At 37.5% G+C, this 5,969-nt stretch overlaps 1 pseudogene; it reads left to right on the top strand.

Annotated features, from left to right (window-relative positions):
- The first annotated feature begins 410 nt into the window (after nt 1-410).
- On the top strand, nt 411-566 carry Gm13922 (annotated as a pseudogene).
- Nucleotides 567-5,969: the final 5,403 nt, after the last annotated feature.

The following is a 5,969-nucleotide window of genomic DNA, read 5'->3' as shown; positions in this document are numbered from 1 at the left end:
TAGAAAACTTTTTTTCCAGCCCTTTACTTTGAGGTAGTGTCTTTCTTTGTCACTGAGTTGTGTTTCCTATATGTAGCAAAATTCTGGGTCCTGTTTATGTAATCAGTCTGTTAACCTGCATATTTTTATTGGGGAATTGAGTCCACTGTTGTTTAGAGACATTAATGACCAATTATTGTTAGTTCCTGTTATTTTACTATTGGAGGTGCTGTTATGTGTGTGTGTGTGTGTGTGTGATTCTCTTCTTTGTGATTGTTGGTAAATGATTAATTTAGTATGTTTTCTTCATGTAGTTGTAGTTGTGTTGTAGTTTTCCTTTTAGTGTCCTCCATAAGGCTGAATTAGAAGGAAGATATTGATTAAATTTGGTTGTGTCAGCCTGCGTTCTATACCTGATTTGGCTTTTCAACATGTCTTCTCACAAGACTTTCAGAATAAAGTGATTCTTGGCCATGAAACAGAAGCAAAATTGTCCTATTTCTCAATGGATTTGAATGAAAACTGGTAACAAAATCAGGTATAACTCTAAGAGAAGACACTGGAGGAGAATGAAGCAGCATCTGTAAGAATTTACACAATGGCAAGACTGGGGTTTATAAGGAATCATGGCCATCATCAATTTTACCAGAAAGTTCAAAGTTTTTAATCTGGAGACTTGCTCATGTCTAAATTGGTAACAAAATGTAGAACCTTTAAAAAATTGGTTTGTCCATGGAATATCTTGGTTTCTTCATGTATGGTGATTGGTGATTGAGGGTTTTGTTGCATATAGTGGTCTTGACTAGTATCTGCATTCTCTTAGGGTCTGTAAGAACTCTGTCAAGGATCTTCTGGCTTTTAACTCTATTGAGCAGTCAGGTGTAATTCCTATATTCCTTTATATGTTACTTGGTCATGTTCCCTTACAGCTTTTAATATTCCTTTCCTCTGTGCATTTACTATTTTGGTTATTATGTGACAGGAGAATTTTCCTTTCTGGTTCTGTAGGTTTCTTGTACATTTATGACCATCTCATTCTTTGGGTTAGGAAAGTTTTTTTCTTTGATTTTGTCGAAGATGTTTTCTGGCTTAATGAGCAGGGAATCTTTACCCTCTTTTATTCCTATTATTCTTAGGTTTGGTCTTTTCATTGTGTCCCAAATTTCCTGGATGTTTTGGGTTAGGAACTTTTTTACACATTACATTTTCTTTGACTAATGTATCAATATATTCTATGGTATCTTCTATACCTAAGATTCTCTCTTCCATCTCTTGTACTCTGTTGGTGGTGCTTGATTCTGTAGTTCCTGTTCTCTGTCCTAGATTTTACATCTTTAGGATTGCCTCTATCTGTGATTTATTTGTTGGTTCTGTTTCTACTTTTAGGTCTTGGGACTATGTTGTTCAATTCTTTCACCTGTTTGATTGAGTTTTTATGTATTTCTTTAAGGGATTTATTTGTTTCCTCCTTAAGGGCTTCCACCTGTTTGACTGTGTTTACCTGTATTTGTTTGAGAGAATTACTTATGTCCTAAAGGCCTCTATTATCTCCATGAGTTGTAACTTATGGTCGGAATCTTGCTCTTCACATGTGTTAGGGTATCTAGGGCTTACTGTGGTAGGAGAGCTGGGTTCTGATGGTGCCAAAATTGCATTTGCTTCTGTTCATAATGTTCTTTTTTTAAGATTTATTTATGTATGTGAGTACACTGTCACTTTCTTCAGACATTCCAGGAGAGGACATTGAATCCCAGTATAGATGGTTGTGAGCCACCAAGTGGCTGCTGGAAATTAGTCTCATAACTTCTGGAAGAACAGTCAGTGCTCTTAACCACTGAGCCATCTCTCTTGCCCCTCATGATGTTCTTGTATTTGCCTTTCACCATCTTCTTGTCTCTATTGTTAACTGGCCTGAGCAGGCCTCATCAGAGTGCAGAGGTGCTATGTCCTAGGTTAGAGCAGGGAGGGAATCTCACCTGTATCCCTGGTTAGAGCAATCCTCTTGGGATAAAGGCAGAGCTATGGGATAGTGGAATAGGCAGGCCAATCTACCATGGGTGCAAGTGGTGGTACAGACCAGAAGGGTCTCCCTTTCATTTCTAGGAAACAGAATTTCACAATAGACTTTTTGATCTGGAATACTATTCAGCTGTTTAAAAACAGGACATCATGAATTTTGCAGGCAAATAGATGGAAGTAGAAAAATTCAATCGTGAATGATGTAACCCAGACTCAGTAGGACATACATAGTATATACTTACTGATGAGTTAATACTATCCATAAAGTACAGAATGCCCATGGTATACACCACAAACCCATAGAAATTAACAAAGAAGGAAGGGTCGAGTGAGAAAAGTTTAATCTTACTTAGATGGGGGCCAAGTATTTTGGACTTTGGCATGGTAACCCCATTCTTCCACTTGATGCCCTGACTTTCTATTGGAGGTGGACTCTACAAGTTCCTTTTCCCCACTGTAGGGCATTTCATCTAAGGTACCTCCCTTTGAGTTCTAAGAGTATCTCACTTCCTAGATTTCTGTTACAATCTAGAGGGTCTCCCCACCTACCACCTCCTGAGGTCGCATATTTCCATTCATTCTGCTGGCCTTCAGGGCTTCACTCCTGTTTCCTCCCCCCAACACCTGATCATGTTCCCCTTTTTCCTTCCCCCTCCTCTCTCCCACTGAGGTCCCTCCCTCCATCTGCCCCTCTGATTGCTTTCTTTTCCCTCCTGGGGGCGGGGGGCTGACTTATCTTTACTTAGGGCTTTCAACTTGTTAACCTTCTTAAGTTCTGTGGATTATATCCTCGGTATTCTGTACTCTTTTGGCTAATATTCACTTATTAATAAGTACATACCATACATGTCCTTTTGGGTCTTTTGGGTCTGAGTTACCTCACTCAGGATATTTTCTATTTCCATGTATTTGCCTGCAAAACTCATGGCATCTTCATTCTTAATAGCTGAATAGTATTCCATTGTATACATGAGCCACATTTTGTGTATCCATTCTTCGATTGTGGGACATCTGGGTTATTTACAGTTTTTGGCTAACACAAATAAGGCTGCTATGAACACCCTGTGACATTGTGGAGCATCTTTTGGGTATATGCCCAAGAGTGGTATAGCTGAGTCTTCAGGTAGATGTATTTCCAACTTTGTGAGGAACCTCCTGATTGATTTACAGAATGGTTATAACTGTTTGTAATCCCACCAGCAATGGAGGAGTGTTCCTTTTTCTCCACATTCTTTAAAACATGTGCTGACAGCTGAGGTTTTGTTCTTAGCCATTCTGATTGGTGTAAGGCAGAATCTCAGGGTCATTTTTATTTTCATTTCTCTGATCATTAAGGACTTTGAACATTTCTTAAGTGCTTCTCAGCCATTCAAGATTCCCTTGAGAATTCTTTGTTTAGTTCTATACCCCATTTTTTTGATTGGGTTGTTGGTGTTTTGGATATTAGCATCTTGATTACACACACACACACACACACACACACACACACACACACACGCGTGTGTGTGTGTGTGTATATATATAAAATATCATATATATATATATGATATTTTAGTCATCTACTGGATGTGGGGTTAGTGAAGACTTTTTCCCTATCTGTCGGTTGCTGATGTGTCCTACAGTCTATGTTCTTTGCCTTACAGAATTTTTTAAGTTTCATTCCACAGTCAAAAACTCTGACTCAGAATTATTCCTGTCTAAAAGAATTGCAGGTACAAAAATGGAGAAGAGCCTGAGGGAAAGGAGGTCCAGTTACCAGCCCAAACTGGGATCCAACTCAAGGTGAGGCTCCAAAGCCTGATACTATTCCTGATACAATGGTGAGCTTACAGACAGGAGCCTCTGAGAGGCTCAAGAAACAGCTAAATGAGTCAGATGCAGATATTTATACCCAACCAATAGACTGAAGTCAGGGACTCCTGTGGTTGAATTGGGGAAAGGCTTGAAGAAGCTGAGGAGGAGGGCAACCCCATAGGAAGACTAACACCCTCAACTAACCTGGACTCCAGAGATCAGACACTGAGCAACCAACTAGGCAGCATTTACTAACTGATAGAAGACCCTGACACATATACAGCAGAGGATTGCCTGGTCTGGCCTCAGTGAGAGAAGATGCACCTAAATCTCTAGAGAGAGTTGAGGCCCTAGGAAATGGGGAGGTTTGGGTGTGGGGACATCCTCTTGGAGATGGGGGAGGAGGAATAGGATGAGGAACTGCTAAAGGATGAAGGACTGGGAGGGGGATAATGACTGGGCTGTATAAAAGGATTAAAAGCACAGCAATAGTAATAATAATAAAAGAAGTGGCCAAGTGAGGAAGCTTCAATCCCACTTAGAACGACAAAACAAAATAAATTTGTTTTACAAGCCCTCAATTGTCTTTATCATTCTACATTGCTCTATGCTTGTTTTCTTGAACTTTAGTCAATAATTTACTCTTCAACCTTTGACTTCTCTCATGTGTGTGTTTGTCATTTTTAAAGTCACTAGATTACTTGATTATATTTATAATTGTTCTTTTAAATTCAGTGCCCTGATATTCTTATGAGTGATTTTTAATTCAAGATCAGTTCTATAAAACTAGTAGTTGTTGAAGGACATTGCCATCTCTTATCCTTTCTTAGCAGGTTTTTTTTTTTTTTAATTTATTTGATCTGAACTTGTGGACTTAATGTATTGGTTTTGTGTGTCATATGAGATTCTAGCCTGTTCCCACTGGCGAACAACTAAGAACAAGATTAAACAGTTAAAAATTCCAAAATGGAGAGAAGAACAGCTTGTGAGGCATCATCACCAGTTAAGTAGTCATTTAAATAGGTAGCTGTTCATGGAGAAAACTTTCAGGACTGGCTACTTGAAGCTTTCTTGTATCCCAGTAGATAACCCAACACTCATGTGCACTTAGCAGCATTAATTGGACTCACTGGGTTACTAATAAGAGAATATGAATTTAGAAGGGACATGTATTGGAAGAAACCTTGGGGGATTTGAAGGGAGGTAATATGGATGGATATGATGAATTACAGTGTTCACATATATGAACTATTCAAAAAATAAGATTTAAGGAAAGTAATACTCGTTTCATTGCCCAGGTAATTATGCAACACATTATATATTCTATATACAATGTATATTAGGGAGCAGGAGTGTGATATTCTGGTTCTAGTTTTATGTAAATATAAATTTATCAAATCACTTCATCTTTAATTGTATGTACTTATATTAATTATTTAGATAAGGTTTTGACTGTTTTATTATACTTACTAAAGTATGTGCTTTCTTATTTTTAGAATTCAGAATATTCACACAAAATTTAGAACATGCTGATCAAAATTGCTGTATTTTTATGATTACTTGACCTACTTTGTTTATGTAAAATGTTTTTTCCTCTCTAGTCATGTTCTTTCATCTGAACATATATTACCTAATATCAATGTAGCTGCTGCAGTTTCTCTTGATGTATGTCACTATATCATGCATTTCTTCTTCTTTTTTGTTTTTTGTTTTTGTTTGACATTGAACCTATGCTAGACCCTGTTCATGTATCCAAGAACATAAGACTAAACACAGAAAAATTGCTAAAATACTATAGGCACAATATTACTCCAAATGACTTGCTACTCTCATATATCAATTGCTTTCTCAGCCATCCTCAGAGAAGTTCTTTCTGTAGAAGATAGAAACAAACACAGATAACCAGAACTAGGCAATATGCAGAAAATGAGAAAACTTGAAACAATCTTAAAACACTAGTCCTAAATTCAACTAATATTGTTTCTCAGCACTCAGGGAACTACAGAAAGAAGGGGATATAAAGATTATAACAGCCATTGGAACTGAAGACACCAAGAAATAAGACAAATATGGACGCAACACAACTGATATATATGAAAAACACTACGGTTTATGAGTTTATTTTAAAGGAAAGTTTTAGTTCTTGAAATTCAGATAATTGAGAAAAAACATTTTTC

The sequence above is a fragment of the Mus musculus genome, chromosome 2, assembly GCF_000001635.26.
Source record: "Mus musculus strain C57BL/6J chromosome 2, GRCm38.p6 C57BL/6J".
Classification (NCBI taxonomy): Eukaryota; Metazoa; Chordata; class Mammalia; order Rodentia; family Muridae; genus Mus; species Mus musculus.
Note: the sequence above shows the minus strand (reverse complement) of the source record. Positions and strands in the feature narration are given on the sequence as shown.